Source organism: Zingiber officinale, chromosome 6A (genome assembly GCF_018446385.1).
Source record: "Zingiber officinale cultivar Zhangliang chromosome 6A, Zo_v1.1, whole genome shotgun sequence".
NCBI classification, from domain to species: Eukaryota; Viridiplantae; Streptophyta; class Magnoliopsida; order Zingiberales; family Zingiberaceae; genus Zingiber; species Zingiber officinale.
Window position 1 is genome coordinate 51398096 of NC_055997.1, and position 17296 is coordinate 51415391.

A 17296-nucleotide genomic window follows, 5' to 3' on the forward strand; every position below is an offset into this window, starting at 1 on the left:
ATTTTTGGATGACTATATGAAATTAATTAAGGCGTGTGATCTTCCCCAACGGAAGGGCATAATCTTATTAATGGACTTAGTGTCAGTAATGGTATACACTTAGACACATCTAATCGTATCCTCCCCATCGGAGTCACTAATTATGTGACCAAATAATACCAACTATTAATTTTATTTGTCAAAAGTTAGGTTGACAAGATAATAAAATTAATGGGTTAAAACCCTCCTTTTACAAATGTTGAATTTGTATACGTCCACACTAACGTGGCATACAAAATTCACGGTGTGATGAGGTGTTGGTTAATTTAAAATAGTATTGTTTGAGGAATCAATATTATTCTAAATTTAGAGTTCTGACCAAAAGTTATTTGTGATTCTTAGAATGTCTTTCAACCCACTGTCCATCATACTTCAACAGAATAGACTTACTGGACCAAACTACATAGATTGGAAAAGAAACCGGACATTGTTCTTACTGCTGAAAGCTATAAATATGTCTTGACCGAGCAGTGCCCTGATGCACCTTGGTGAATCTACCCAAGAGGAGATTGAATATCATAGGAAATGGGTAAGCGGATGAGATGGCGCGGTGTTACATTTTGGCTTCAATGTCAAATGTATTGCAACATCGAGATCAAGATTTACCAATAGCCATGATATTATGAACAATCTCGAGGAACTCTTTGGTCAGGATAGGGCTTCTAGGCAAGAAGCCATGAGAAAGATAATGATGCATCATGCAAGAGGGTACTCTTGTAAGGGATCATATCCTAAAGATGATGGCTTATCCGAACGAGATAGAGATCCTTGGAGGAGAAATTGATGGGAAACCCGGATCGATATGATCCTCCAAACGCTACCTAGAAGTTTGGCAGTTCCTTTGAACTATAATATGAATAAGAGGGTTTATTCATTAGCGGAACTACTGACAGAACTTAAAGGAGTATTTCGTCACAATGCTCAAATTCACTATCTTTGAAAATGGTTCTACTTCTAAACCGAAAGGAAAGAAGAAGAAGAAACAATGGCAAAGTGAATAAAACCTGAGCACGGATTTAAAATTTGGAATGAAGAAGAGAAGGGCAAGTGCTTCATCTGTAAGCAGGCATTGGCGGACTGTTCTCGTAGGAACCAAAACAAAGGTATATCTCATACTCTAGTTGTTGAAACATGTTTAGCGGTGTTATCTACCGACACGGTGTGTGAATACGGAGCCACCGATCATGTCTGCAATTCCTGCGGGGGTTCCAGAAACCCACGACTATCTGAAGGAGATTACAGTCTACATGGGCAATGCTACTAAGGTGGCTTGTTGCGATGGGAGGCGTCTACTTATCTTTTAGTAGAAATAAAATTTGGTTTTAAGAAATTGTCTTTATGTACCCGTTTTAGAAAGAATTTAATTTCGGTTTCTAAACTGTTTTTAGATGGATATTCAGTTTCTTTCAGTAACGATGTAGTTATTAAAAGAAATAAAGTGATTATCTGTTTCGTACATTAGTTGGCAATTTGTATACTTTAAATCAATTTCTTCCACAAAGCAAAACATGGAAATTTATAACTCATCTTCTAATTCTAATAAGAGAAAAGAACCCTGGAATGAACCAAGCATATCTTTGGCATCTAAGGCTTGGACATATTAACTTAAGTAGGATTCGAGGCTTATAGCGATGGACTTTTGAGTTCATTTGAGTTGGAAAATTTTCCAACTTGTGAATCTTGCTTGGAAGGTAAAATGACCAAGAGGCGTTCGAGGCCAAGGGGTATAGAGCCAAAGAAGTGTTAGAGTTGGTTCACTCGATTTGTGTGGTCTGTCCAGTCAAGAGGAGGTTTTGAATATTTCGTCTCTTTCATGGCGATTATTCAAGATATGGATACATTTACCTAATGCGCAGCCCGAGTGCTTTGATAAGTTCAAAGAATACAAGGCTGATGTGGAGAAACGACTAGGTAAAGTATCAAGACACTACGATCGGATCGTGGTGGCGAATACCTCTTAGGAGAGTTTAGGAATTACTTATCGGAGGTTTGATCTGCACTTGGAGCACCCCAACAGAATGGTGTGGCAGAGCGAAGGAATAGGACTCTTATGGAGATGGTTAGATCAATGATGAGTTATTCGAATTACCAAATTCGTTTTGGGGAAACAGCAGTATACGTTCTGAACTTAGTACCTTCTAAATCGGTTTCTTCTACTCCCATAGAATTGTGGAATGGGCGAAACCCGGTCTAAGACATATTCGGTTGGGGTAGTCCGGCACATGTCTTGAAACCAGAATCTTGATAAGTTAGAATCTCGTCAGAAGTTCGTGTGTTTGTAGGATATCCCGAAGGAACAAAAGGTGGTTTATTTTATAGTCCTAAAGACGGAAGGTCATTGTTAGCACCAATGCCCGCTTTTAGAAGAAGACTATATAATGGATCACAAGCCCGGTAGTAAAGTCGTTTTAGAAGAACTTAGAGAGGACATGTCTACTTATACCAACAAGACAAGATGAAGTACCACAAGAGGCAACACGTGTCACACATGATACACAACCACGATAGTGCCTCGTCGTAGTGGGAGGGTTGTGAGGCACTGAAAGATTCATGTTTTGGGAGAGTCTTGGACTTGATCCCGGAAAACATGAACTGATCCCTCATATAATGAAGCACTCCAAGATATAGATGCGGCGTCTTGGCAAAATGCGATGAATTCAAATAGAGTCTATGTACTCTAATAAGGTCCGAGAGCTTGTAGAACCACCGATGGTGTAAAAGCCGTTGGATGCAAGTGGATCTACAAAAGGAAAAGAGGGACAGACGGGAAGGTAGAAACCTTCAAAGCTAGGCTTGTTGCGAAGGTACACTCAGAAAGAGGGAATTGATTATGAGGAAACCTTTTCACCGGTAGCCATACTTAAGTCTATCCGGATACTCTTATCCATTGCTGCTCATATGGATTATGAGATTTGACAAATGGATGTCAAGACAGCTTTCCTTAATGGAAGTCTTGAAGAGAACATCCATATGAAGCAACGAGAAGGATTTATTGAAAAAGGCAAAGAGCATCTAGTATGCAAGCTCAATCGATCCATTTATGGATGAAGCAAGCTTCAAGGTCTTGGAACATCCGGTTTAATGAAGTAATCCATCATATGGATTTATTCAAAGTCCGGATGAGTCTTGTGTATATAAGAAGTGTAACGGAAACGTGGTGGTATTTCTTGTACTATACGTAGATGATATTTTGTTAATTGGCAACAATGTCAAGGTATTATCGGACGTAAGGGTATAGTTGTCCAAACAATTTGATATGAAGGACTTAGGAGAATGTGCACACATTCTTGGGATCAAAGTTATAAGGGATCTCAAGAAAAGAATGTTGTGTTTATCCCAAACTTCATATATAGATACAATCCTTGCTCGTTTTAGCATGCGAAGACTCGAAAGGTTTCTTACCTTTTAGACATGGAGTAGCTCTATCTAAAGAGATGTCTCAAAGACATCAAAAGAGATAGAGGACATGAAAGCGGTTCCTTGCTTGGTGTAGGAAGCCTAATGTATGCGATGCTATGTACGAGACCGATATCTATTTTGTCATGGGCATGTCGTGAATAGAGTAACCCTGGACAAGGACATTGGATTACGGTAAGCATATATTAAAGTACACGAGAAGGACTAGGGATTATATGCTAGTTTACCAAGCAGATGATTTGCTCCCTGTGGGTTACACGGATTCGATTTTCAATCAGATAGGGACAATAGTAAGTCTACATCGGGCTATGTGTTTACTTTAGGAGGTGGAGCCATTTCATGGAGGTGTTAAGCAATGCGTTTGGACTCAACCATGGAAGCGAGTATGTAGCGACCTCGAGGCGGCTAAAGCGATATGGCTCATGAACTTTCTAATGGACTTAGATGTGATTCTGGTTTGCCCAAGATCATCACAATTTATTGTGATAATAGCGATGCAATTTGAAACTCGAAGGAACCACGAGCTCATAAGGCGAGTAAACATATAGAGCGCAAGTACCACGAGATATCGTGGAGCGAGGAGAAGTTGTCATCGCCAAGATTGCATCGGCGGAACTGGCGGATCCTTTCACTAAGGCCCTTAAAGCTTTCGATCGGCGTGTGGAGGAATGGGAATCGGATGTATGGTAGAAGATATGGCGACTTAGTCATTAGTATAAGTGGGAGATTGTTGGAGTGTATACTGAAAGCCTAAGCTTTGTAAACATTCATTATGAATAAAGAATCACATTTGGTCTAATTATCTACATTTGTTTGTAGTTGTTCATTTAATTTATATTGTAGATAACATAGTATGTGGTGTCACATGAGAAGATGATGTTATCAGTACCTTATAAATTATAAACAGTAGCTCACGACCGGAATGGAAAGGAACAAACCATTAGAAGGTCGTAGTGTAATTAGTTATTAGTTTATCTTGACTATATAATTACACTAGTACACTCAGAGTGTATTGAGTAGGACCATTTGAGGTCGTTTCTTTTATACTGACTTTGTAAAGGAACAAAGACCTCAGTTATTATGGAAGTGTGTGCTCTTAATTCTAATATAATAACAAGCACATATGTTTGATATTTATTTCTTTAATTTATCAATGGGTGAGATTTAGTTCGATGAATCAATAAACCCGATAAATTGGGAAATGGTATCACTCATAGTGTGTGTTGTTGATTATAGAAGGAAACTGTGTCCTAGTGATACTAGGTTGATAATGTCCTCAAGAGGAGCTCATAAAGATTGTCATGTTAAACCCTGCAGGTGGACTTAGTCCGACATGATAATAAGGTTGAGTGGTACTACTCTTGGACTTAGATATTAATTAAATGAGTTGTCAGTAACTCACTTAATTAGTGGACATTCGATATCTTAAACACAGGGAGACTAACACACTCATAATAAGAAGGAGCCCAAAATATAATTTGGGATTGGTGCGGTAGTTCAATGATAGTTCTCTAGTGGAATGAATTATCATTGATAAAATTAAGTTGTGTTCGGGCGAACATGGGATGCTTAATTTTATCGGGAGACCAAAACCAATTCCTCCTCTCGGTCCCTATTGTAGCCTCTTATTTATAGAGTACTATACCCACATATACCCACCTAAAGGGGGCCGGCCAAGCTAGCTTGGGAACCAAGCTAGGGCCTAAGCTTGGGTTTAAGGTGGCCGGCCCTAGCAGAACCCAAGCTAGTAGGGCCGATCATAATTAATTAAAAAGAAAATTTAATTTTAATGTTTATTATTATGTGGAAGATTTAATTTAAAGAGAATTAAAATTAAAATATCTCTCTTGTAAAAGATTTACAAAGATTAAAGAAAGAGATTAGATCTCTTTCCTTATTTATAGATTGGAGAGATGTTTTATTTTCTCTTTAAAATTATTCACATGTTAATAAAATTAAAATTATAGATATTTCCTTTTATTAACCATGAAGAGATTTTAAAGAAATTTTATTTTTAAAATTTCCGAAACAAATAAGGAAAGTTTTAATTGTTGATTGAAACTTGTCCAATTTCTTCCTATTGATTTGGCCGACCATCATTGTTTAATTGGGAAATATTATTTTATTTTCTCAATTAAATCATGTCAAGAAATTAAGGAAAATTTATTGTAATTAAATTTCCTAATTTACCTAGGCCAAATAAAAGAAGGGGTGAGGTGCCTTCACAAGACACAACATCTATTATTCCTCTCCTCTTTTGTTCCTTGGTGTGGCGGCCATCATCTCCTTCTCTTCCTCTTGTGGTGGCCGACCTCTCTCCTCTCCTTGGAGTTCTTGTGGTGGCGGATACTACTCGGAGAAGAAGAAGAAGAAGGAGAAAGCTAGCATCTCTTGGAGCTTGGTTAGTATTTTGGTTTTCTCCTTGGTAAAGCTTTTCTTTTGTGGCCGAACCTTGCTTGGAGGAGAAGAAGGTGGTTGGTGGTTTCTCATCTTGGAAGATCGTTGCCCACACAACGTCCGAGGGTTAGAAGAGGAAGGCGGTAGAAGATCAAGAGGTTTTTCTACAAGGTATAACTAGTAATTTCTATTTCCGCATCATGCTAGTTATTTATGGAAATAATACCAAATACAAGAGGCTTACGTTCTAGTATTTGAATATGTTTTTCGAAGTTGTGTTCTTTGTTTCTTTCTTTTCCTTGTGATTTGATTGTTCTCTTTGGTTAACCTAAAGTTATTTTAGGAAATTAAATATTAGCTTTCTATTAAAGGTTTTGTCTAGTCGGTGGTGGTTGCTCCCATATCCAAGAAGGCCATGTGCCTCACCACGTCAGTACTGGGAACCTTTTATGGAAATTAATATTTAATGGAATTAATAACTTAAGGAGACTTGGGTCGAACGTGTTAAGTTCCGCAGGAGATCCAAGTCAAAACCTAAAAGAACAAATAGATTAAGTTTTGGATCAAACGTGTTAAGTTCCGCAGGCGATCCAAAATTTAATTTAAAAGAACACATGGTAGCTAGGAAAAGGTTCAGACCTTTGTACAAAATTTTTGTACAGTGGAACCTATAGGTTTTCCGAGTAGCAACCAACAGAAAGTTCCAATCTTAGAAGTGAACAAGTGATCAGAAGAAGGGAGTTTGGTTCTTGTATAAAATATTGAAAAAAATGACGAATAATAATAAGGGGAATTTTCCAGAATTTTTAGAAATTTTTCGAGAATTTTTCGGAGCTTGTATGAGCGAGTTTACGGGGGATAAATATGGGTCCCAGAAAAGCCTGTTTAGGCTACTCATTTAAGTGAGGAAATGTTATTTTCTTAATTTTTTTTGCTATTTTATTTTCTTTATTTTCTTTCTTTCTCTTCCTCGTCGAAACCATGCGCGCCCGAGTCTACCTTCCCTGCCGAATCCCCCGCGTGCCCGTGCCCTAACCGCACACGACATTTCTTCTCCCCTCATCCCTTCTTCTCCTCCTCTTTTCCCCGACGCTTCTCCGCCTGATCCCACGCTACTGCCCTGATCGTTTCCTTGCCGCGGAGATCCCCGAATCGCACCGAGTAGTGTCGCCGCCACTCCGACCCGGAGCTGAGCCCTAGCTTAATTCATCGCGCCGCCGTCCGCCTACCTTTCATCACTGCCCGACGATGCCACCGGCGCCCGTCGCCCCTCGCCGTGGGGTCCTAGTGGCACCGTCGACGCCTGTACCCTAGCACTACCGGGTGTCGCTCCTCCTCAGTCCTAGAGCTGGCCTCCTTCTCTTCCTTTCTGAGCCGCACCGGACGACGCCACCACTTGAGGCCGAAGGGAGCAGCGCTTACACCGCCCGGTGCCACTTCTCTGCATTTTCGACCATTTTGCCCTAGATCTGCCGTGCCTTAGAAACCACTGACGGGTCGTTCTTCTTCGCCACTAGTCGCCGGCAGAGAGGAAACAAGGGGGTATCGAGTAGGTAAGGCATGTTAGGTATTTGGATTGTGATTCGGGGTCTTGTGCTGAACGAATTTGGCTGATCACTGTGGTAGTGAATGTTTTCCCGCAGTACTGTTTGATCTCCGACAGCAAGTAGATTCCAGCAGCAAACTACCCTACTTCCAGCAGCGAGAACGATTGTGAATTGAGGTAAGGATTAGGTGTATTTGAATACTTGTTGTAGATTATGTTCCGAATTGGAGGAATTGGTTAGATGATCATGTGAATTTAGGTAAGGAACATGATTATGATACATGTTGATTTAGGTAGGAATTGGTACATACATAATTGCTTGTGTTTGAATTAGGTGATTGATTATATAGATGTGTAAACATGTGTAAATGGAATTAAGTTTAGATTCTTGATCTAATGGTGTATTGTGGGTTAGGTTTATGTTATTGCGTTAATTAAGGGTTGCCCTATTTTTAGTGTTAGAGATCTTTATTTAGCTATTTCATTTGGATATTAGCTAAATAAAAATGTATATATTGGTGATACAGGACTTTGACGCGAGACGAGTATCTCGAAGTCGAATTTGGACCGGTTTGGACTTTTCGATTTGGAGGCAGGTACTTTTGACTTTATGTCTTTGATATGCATAGTAGTCAATTTAACAAATAGCAATAATTATGTTTCTTATTTGGTTTCGGTTAGTCACTACCTGATACCTGTTACATGCTTGGTTGATTGTTTGTTTTGCATCTCATGTTATTGCTTACCTGATTATACATGCTTAGGGGTAGTGATATAACCATGCTTCACCATGTTCAGGACCTAGGTGTGATACCTTATCTGATCTGTGTACCCTTGATATGATTTATTGACTATGGTGCACATCATATATGTATATAGATTTGGTTCAGTATATTACCATGCTTAGTGTCATGCACCATTCGCATGATTGCATGCTGTGTGATAGATTGCTCCATTATTGTCGAGCACATCGCCAGTTTCATCACTGTTCGGTGCTCCGTTGTGACGCTCATGGGTAGCGTGACACAGCGTGGTAGCACATCAGTTTTGCTCTATTCGGTGCTCCATTGGTCCGCTCATGGGTAGCACGTCAGGGATCCCTCCCCGTCATGGTGTACCGGGAGATGAGAGCATTGCGCTCCCCCATTTATGATTTGGGGTAGGAGTATGTGTGTACTCCGACAGCATCCCGTCCACTCGGTCACTCATCAGGAGTAGTGATGCAGAGTGCACGGTTGTCACAGCCCTACCCACTCGGTTCCACCATTGTGTATGAGATGGCTGACTGGCGTCAGGGGTGACCATGACTGCATTGGCATCATACACATTGATGCATTTATTTCTTGTGATTGTGTTTGCTGCATTTATTTGTTGCATATTGGTTGGATGCCCATGCTTGACATGCATACAGGATTTCTATACTTCTCGGACTGTTTATCCTTGTACCAGGTCCTGGTTAGTACAGTATTCTCCTGTTTATTTCAGTTTGCATTTACCTTTATTACGTCAGGAGACTGTACGCATGATTAGTGCTAGATGTTATTTTCTTACTATGTATATCAGTTGTTACTCGCTGAGCGTTGGACTCACCCCCGCCTCCGTTATTATTTTCATATTGATGCTGTCAGGAGAGAGTTCCAGTCGCTAGTCCCCTGCAGTCCACGAGGATGGTTATTTGTCTTTTGGTGTTCTTTTCTAGACTATGTTCGGACTTGTTCCATTTTGGATACTTTGGATCTTGTATGGATTTGTTTTACCTGTGGATGACTTTTATTTGGATTTGTTTTTACTACATGTCTGCCTAGAGGGCAGAAGAGGTAAGTTCGTTGTGATTTGTGTTTTATGAGTGTAGTGGAGTAGGACATCGGTTTTAGCTTTATGGGTGTAGTTGAGTAGGGTGGATTTTGAGTCTTCTTATCAGTACTATTAAACTGCGTGGTTGTGTCAGCTAGAGGCTGAAATTGATATAAACTGCGTGGATGTCTGTGTTGTGGTTTGTTTATTATTGTTATTATTCCAGCCGCATGTGGCTGAGGTATATGGTGATGTAGTAAGTTTCAGATTGTCCGCCGTACAGGGGAGATGCTGTCGAAATTTCTTCGGACAGGGACTCCTCTGGGGCGTGACAATTTATTGGTATCAGAGCTTAAGTTTTACGATCTTTGTTTTCATATTTTGGATATTTGGGATAACCTGATACCAATTTATTTGGTATCAGAGCGCTAAGGTTTTGCGATATTTGTTTTGATTTTCGTGTTACGGATCTTGAGATTTATCTGATACCAATTTATTGGAATTGGTATCAGAGCAGGGTGTGATACCTGCTTTTGGTATTCTGGATATTTTGTGTTAGCCTAGATTTGCGAGTCAATCTGGGTATTTGTTTCAGATTTATATGGATTTCCGGTGATTTTCATGTTCGGAATTTTGAGGTCAGAAGTTGGGGACTGGACAGTGATGGAACATCTCCAGACGACATATAGGTATGATGTTTAATTTTATAGTTTATGACATGTATTAGCATTCTTTATTTAGTACCTGTCTGGTTGTTGTAACACATATTACATGTGCTGGGTTAGACATTGAGCATGGTTGACCTTAATAGAGATCAAGTATTATAGTCTCTGGTGATTTTTCATATCATACCATCAGTAGTTTTAGCTTCTGTTACTACTAGTAGGAGATGGAGGCATGTACCAGCCTCAGCTATTGTTAGCTGGGTAATGGATGATACCTATATATTCCGGTTGACTTAGCCAGTAGAGTTTTTATACTCATTTATTTTGGATATTAGGGTATCCGATACGATGAAAATTGGTCATTGGGGAGTTATCATGTTTGATCATTGTTGAGAATGGTTTGAGGTTGAGGGATATTGTGAGATCAGATATTGTGATATGTTGATTTCTAATGATTTATGAGAGTAAATGTTATATGGTTGTCTGATGATCTATTACTAGATATTTGTTTTGATGATCTATTAGTGGATAACTATTTTGATGATCTATTATTTGGGTTGTCGTTGATGGTGACATAGTGAGTGTCATGTATGATATTCACAGGATTGATGATTATAGTTGGTGATCAGATTATAAATTAGGTGCTAGAGAGTTTACGGTTGAGTGTGCCTATGAGATTTTAATAAATCTGGTTAGTTGTGGTTAGTTAACAGGATGATAAAATTGATATTTGCTTCCTCTGATATTGGACTATGTGGATAAATAATGATTTGATGTTTTGAATGCTAACTTGCTCTCATGGGGAGTAGAGACTTATTCATCTGATATTATATGGGCTGATATTTTTTAGGATAAAAATGAGAGTGTCTTGATGTTCTTGAATTCTGACTTTTTCTTTTGGGTCGTACACATTTATACATATGATATTATGTGGGTTGACATTTTCTAGTTTGAGTTGATGTAATTAGTGTTGAATTGACCCATGAACTGATTTAGTTATTTGACAATTTATTTGGGGGTTAAGTTGTTACTTGCTCAGGTGTCTATAAAGATGGATCCCTTCGGATAGTTCTGTATGGATTATGGATCAATGAACTGGTAGGATTTTTGTTGTGCTGCCTTTGGTTGTCATAGTTGAAAATTTTTCTGGGTCTGCTGTGTGGATACGTTGACCGTTGTGTTTGTTTATACAAGAAATTCATTTCTCTTCTCAAATATATATAATCTTATTAAAATTTCCATGAAACAAAATGTCTCTAAACCGTGTATGAGTCGGAAATGTAATACCCACTAAGTTTGTAAGATAAATATATGAATGTAGGATTTTGCCTTAGAAAAATAATAGGAAATGAGTTGAACCAAAAAGGAAATAAAAAGAAATAAAAATAGGGAGAGATCAATGATTGAACCTTGAACCTCTTATATTATATTTCATAGAATTAATGGGTAATAACCAGTTGGGATAAGAATAATATGTTGATAACAAAGGAGGGAAACTTATGATAAAGATGAGAGTAAAAGCTAGCCAAAAGGAAACAAGAAAAGAGCAAGAGAAAGGCAACTTGCCTTCCTCCCTTCCTCTCCCTCTTCCTCTTTGATTTTGCCGAAATGTTTAAAGAGGAATTAAGGGGATTCATTCCCCCTTATTTCACCATGAATGATGAGGATAAATAAATAAATAAATAAAAAAAAAAGGCTAAGGGAGAAGGAAAGCAAAAACTAAGTTTGCTACCTCTTCCCCCTTAACATAAAAGAGAATATGTAAAGGGAAAATTCTATTTTCTCTCATTTTTCTCATTCTCTCCTCTCCCTCACCGAAACCTCAGTTCCCCTCTCCTCCATTTTCGGCCCCAAGCCAAGGTTTTCTCCTAAGAAAACCTAAGATACAAGGAGGACTTAGCAAGGGAATCAAGGGAAAGGAACTAGAAGAAGAGGCTACTTCTTCTTCACCATACCTTAGATCCACAAGCGAAAAGGATGTAAGCTTTCCCCTCACCTGTGGTACAAGACTTTTATGTGCTTTTCGGATTTTAAGAAGATTTTAAAACCTAGAAACAAGTTTGAGAAAATTCGGCCAAGAAGAGCTTTCAAAATCTAATGGTGTTTAAACTAGTCTTCACTACATGATGGATTTTTCTATACTATGTAAAGGGGTTCTTCTTCATACTTTTATACCTATATGATGCTTGATCAGAGGAGTACTGAACCCTAGAATTTCGGCCAAAAATATTCTTAAGAGGCTAGGGAAAATCTATTGTTTTACCCAACTAGTACAAGGCTCTCCCTATGAAATATTAAGGATCATGTATTAGTTTTCCTTCCTTAGAAGATATTTGAAACTAAGAGAAAACCACTCATATGATTCGGTCAAGAAAGGGTTTAGGGTTAGGAAGACCTTGAAATTTAAATAACCATGCTCATGTGATAGAATACGAAGATCTTAAAGGACTTGTATGCTTGAATATTGCTAGAATTTCATGAACTCCTTCTTAGGGTTTTTCGGCCATGATGAGATGGATGGCTTAGAAAAGTTTAAACAAAATTTTAATATGCTCAAGACCTCTGTGCTATTTAGATATGAAAGTTGGTTAATGCCCTCATGCTTAATTAGGGTGTAGAAAAATTAGTTGCATGACATATAACATGTATGACCACAAGGGGTCCTAGCTTATTCATGAACCAATTTGTATACATGTTTCTTAGTAAATTTTTCCATGAAACTTACTTAGGTTTTTCATGCTTTAGGCCACTTAAAAACCTAGCTAAGGAATGGTAGGTTTCGGCCACGAGAAAAAAATAAGAGAAAAAGAGGAAAAGAAACCTAGAAAGCCTAAGACACAATTCATATGTATACTCATTATGCTTGTCCTTATACATGCTATGAAACTTGTATAAATTCTCATGCTTTTAGGCTATTTGAAGCAAGTTCATATTCTGTGAGTTTCGGCCAAGTAGGGTTTAAAAGACCTAGAGGCCTTAGAAATGAAACCAAATGTGTTAAAAGTACTTATTATGAAAATAGGATAATGTGTTGATTGTTTCACATGCTTGTATAATTTTTCCATGACCTAAATGAACCCTTGAATGCTTTGGTCATGAAGGAATAGATGCCCTAGAAACCCTAGGACTTAAATTAAATATGCTCATGTCACTCTACATGAAATATGATAAGTAGAAAGCCAAGGTTCAATTGCTATATGTTGTTTTATGACCTAAAATGATGCTAGGGAATGTTTCGGCCATAACTATTGTATGATGCCTTGTATGAATTTATACATAATGTTAGTCCAAGTTCACATGCTTGTATGCTTGTTTGAAGCCCTAATGAGAACTTGTTAAATTTCGGCCATGACATATGTTAAGGGCTTGAAGAACTTAGGAACTAATTCAAATGTGTCAAATGTGTTTACCTTGTTCCTTGGTAAAAATGTTATAAATATGATTTAAAGTTGTCCATGCTTTTATGTCATATGGAACCTTGTTTTACACCTTAAGGTTTCGGCCATATGAAATTAGGGACTTGAGGAACTTAGAAACTAAGTAAATCATGTTTTATAATGCTTCCTATGAAAATGTTATGATGATAATTTAGGTGCCACATGCTTGGATGTTGTGTTTAACCTAAATTGAGCCCTAAAGGGTTTCGGCCGCAAGGGTTTAGGAAGCTTAAAACCAAGATAAATATGATATCATGTTTCCTATGATAGGATAATCACAATATACACCCTTATGCTTAATATGTCTGCTTGTGATTTATAACTTATGATATGATATGCATGCTTTTATGATATGATGTGCTTTGTGCTAAAAATATGCATGCTTATGTTATGATATGTGGTTAAATTATGCATGCTTTAATGCTATGTTGAGTGCTTAAAATATGCTTGCTTTTATGATAAGCTATGTGGAAAAAATATGCATGCTTTTATGATAAGCTATGTGGATAAAATATGCATGCTTGATGATATGCTTTATGCTTAAGATATGTATGTTTTTATGATCTATGCCTAAGTGATGGATATTGTTATGACATGATGTATGCCTAAGCGATGCATACCTTTATGATATGATGTATGCCTAAGTGATGCATACCTTTATGACATGATGTATGCCTAAGTGATGCATACCTTTATGATATGATGTATGCCTAAGTGATGCATACTTTTATGACATGATGTATGCCTAAGTGATGCATACTTTTATGATGTGTGCCTAAGTGATGCATGCTTTTATGATACATGATATGTATGACATGTACTTTACTTTATGTGTGAGTGGCTTGTACCAAGGGTGGGCTCCATAAGCACCCCGGGGACTAAGGACCTCGTTAGGGATGGGCTCCTGATGTGCGTAGATTATATACTCTTTTATGCAGTTTTTACGCACATTTACATATTTTGAGCATGCTTGATCTATGCATTTTTATACTTTCATCTTTCCTTTTAGCATATTTACTCTTTTGGTTCGGAGATCTGCTTTTTGTGCATTTTCTGTACACAGGAGTCGATTTGGTGAAGAATATACATCTTTGGGCATGCATTGGAGGAAGCAAAGGGAGAAAGCACCGGGCCGTGTACCTCACACGGCCCTGCACTGGTATGGAGCTCGGGCCGTGTGGAGTTTGGCACCAACAGAAGAGGAAGATGACATGGCCGTGAACCTCGCCTGCAGTGTCAAGATTCAAGCCTACCAGGCGAAGCCTTACATGGTGTGTGGATCTACACGGCCATGTGAGATTCGAGACCAAGCGGTGTGGCGTGTGCACCACTGCCGTGTAGCATTCTTGAGGCGAGAAGGGTTCGGCCGTGTGGAGACACTGCAGTAGTGCAGCGGGAGAGGGAACTGGACATGGCCGTGTGAATCTCACACGGCCGTGTCATGGGGCCGTGTGGCGCCCGATTCCCTCCTCTATTTAAACCCTTCTTCATGAATTGAAAGGGGATCTCTCCCCCTTTGGGAGAAAGCAAGATTTGGTGGTTTTCTCCCATTCTTGGGAGGATTTCTGGGCGATTCTAAGGGAGATCTCGACGATTTCGACTCCGGAGCGAGGTTTGGATCCGAAGACGAGGCTTCTTCGTAGATAAGTTTTCTCTTTCCCCCTCTTCTTGATTTCTTGGATTGGGGATTTAGGAAATGCTTGTAATCTCTATTTCTTCGGGTTTTGTTCCTCGATTCATGGAGTAGATCTTGTATTTTAGGATTAAGGGAGTATTTGTATGATGGATTGATGTAATCTCTTATGGATTTGCCATTTTCTTGTTTCAATGACGTTGTCTTGCTTGTATCAATTAGATCTTGAATGATTAATGATAATTTGTGCTTAATTCTCATTCTTGATTGATTGTTTGGATTTCTTGTGGACTTTGTAAAGATAAACTCTCACTCGATCATCCGAGGGATCCACGTGACAGGTGCAAGCCCGTGTAATGACGTTTGAGAGATAATCTTGAAGAGGAAATGGGAATATTCAAGAGAGTAGGATGGATCTTGTGATTAGTTTCTTGTATCTTGATAGATTAATAAGTTGTGGGCTTCTATGTTGATATCCGAGGAAGGCATAGTAATAGGTGCGCTTCTGTGTAAGGACAACGTAGGTTCATGTCTAATTAATCCTATTTAGATACATTTCTCAGTCCTTAGCCGGTTGTCTATTGCAAGAGAGAACCGGCAACTTTCTACATGTTTGGCAATTGAGGGATAAGAATTGGTGAACCATTTACATTCGAGAAATCTTACAAAGAAACCGAAACTCCTAGAATCTCCCTTTAGCATAATCCAAAACACTAAACTCTTGTTTGTTGATCTTTAAGATTAGATTTGTTTACTTTTACTTTGCTTTTGAAACGATTGGATAGTGGTTTAGCTAATTCGCATTGAGACATTTCTAGTGCTTATTCCAGTCCCTGTGGATACGATAATCTTTTATATTACTTGCGACATTTCCGTATACTTGCGGAGAGCGATCAAGTTTTTGGCGCCGTTGCCGGGGACTGCGCTATTACATTAGGAATTATCAATTGAGTTAGACTAAACATAACTTTTTCTTTTTTTCTTTTGATTTGCATAGTTATAACTAATTGTTAGAATTCTGTTTTCGTAAGTTTTTCCTTTCTTGATTAACATTCTTGACAATTCTTTTTGTTGCAATTCTAATTCTAATTCTAACTTTGCATTCTTGATTTCTAGCACTCTAATCTAACTTTTCTCTGTTTTCTCTTTTGATCTAGTTTCTTTCTTCTTTTCTTTTGTAAACATATCTTGCAATCTTTAGCATATGAATTATTCTAGACATTTTTCTTTTTCCTTTTATCTTTTCTTTCTTGTTTTCATTATGCACTTTCTTTCATGCAATTTAAATTCTGCATTTTCTTTCTTGTTTTTCATTATGCATTTTATTTCTTGTCTTTAATTCTGCATTTTTAGTTTTGATTGTAATTTTTTTTAGATATCTAGAGCACTAACATGTCAAGCAGGGCTTCAAGAGAATTTTTCACACCCATGAGCGTAAGATCTTCCATTGATGAATATTATGGTTCAGAAGATGATCAATTTGAGTTTCTTTGTGGAGTGTGTGGTAGCACATCTCATCCAGCTGCTATTTGCCATTTTTTTCAAAAGACTGCTATAACTCCGGAACTTCAGTGTTTGGTTCAACCTCAATATCAAGATACATATGAGCAAGTTCCTGATACTTATGGCTATGACTGGGAAGATCATCAAATTCAGTACCTTCAATCCCAGCTAATTTCAGAGCAGAGTGAGCAGTCATTATTCCAGCAGCAGATCTCTGACCCTCCTCAACATTATAATCACTTTTGGATGAATCAACAAAATTTGGACTACAACTACATAGAAAATGTTGAGTATACTTCCCAAGTAAATCAGGGTTTGTCAAAATTTCAGGATGATTCTTCGTTAGATGGACCACATCGTTCACAATTTGATGAGCCAATTGTTTGGGAGGACTCCCAAAACTCAAATACTCTTGCTCCCAATCAGATGAAGACCACAATACAAGATTCTGAAGAGCTAATGGTAGAACGGGGAATCTTAGCTTTACGACTACTACTACAAAATTCTAATAAAGTTGTTGATTCCTCTATTGATGATATTGATGTTAGTGGACTCTTCACTACTTATGATGATGATGTGGTGGATAAAAGTGTAGGGACATGTACTATGGAGGATATGTCCCAAGGATCACCTCCTTTGGTCACACAACCAATTGATACTATGGAATGTGTAAGAATAGAATTGGTTGATGATAATTGTGTAGGGACTTATGTAATGGAAGCAAAGCCCCAAGAATCACCACTTTTAGAGGCACCATCACTCGAACCAGAGCTAGAACCATTACAAAATTCTGAAGAGGTCACATCCACTTGTTTAGAACTTTCAGGTACTTCTCAGCACTACAAGGTTAGTATTCTTAGTAATC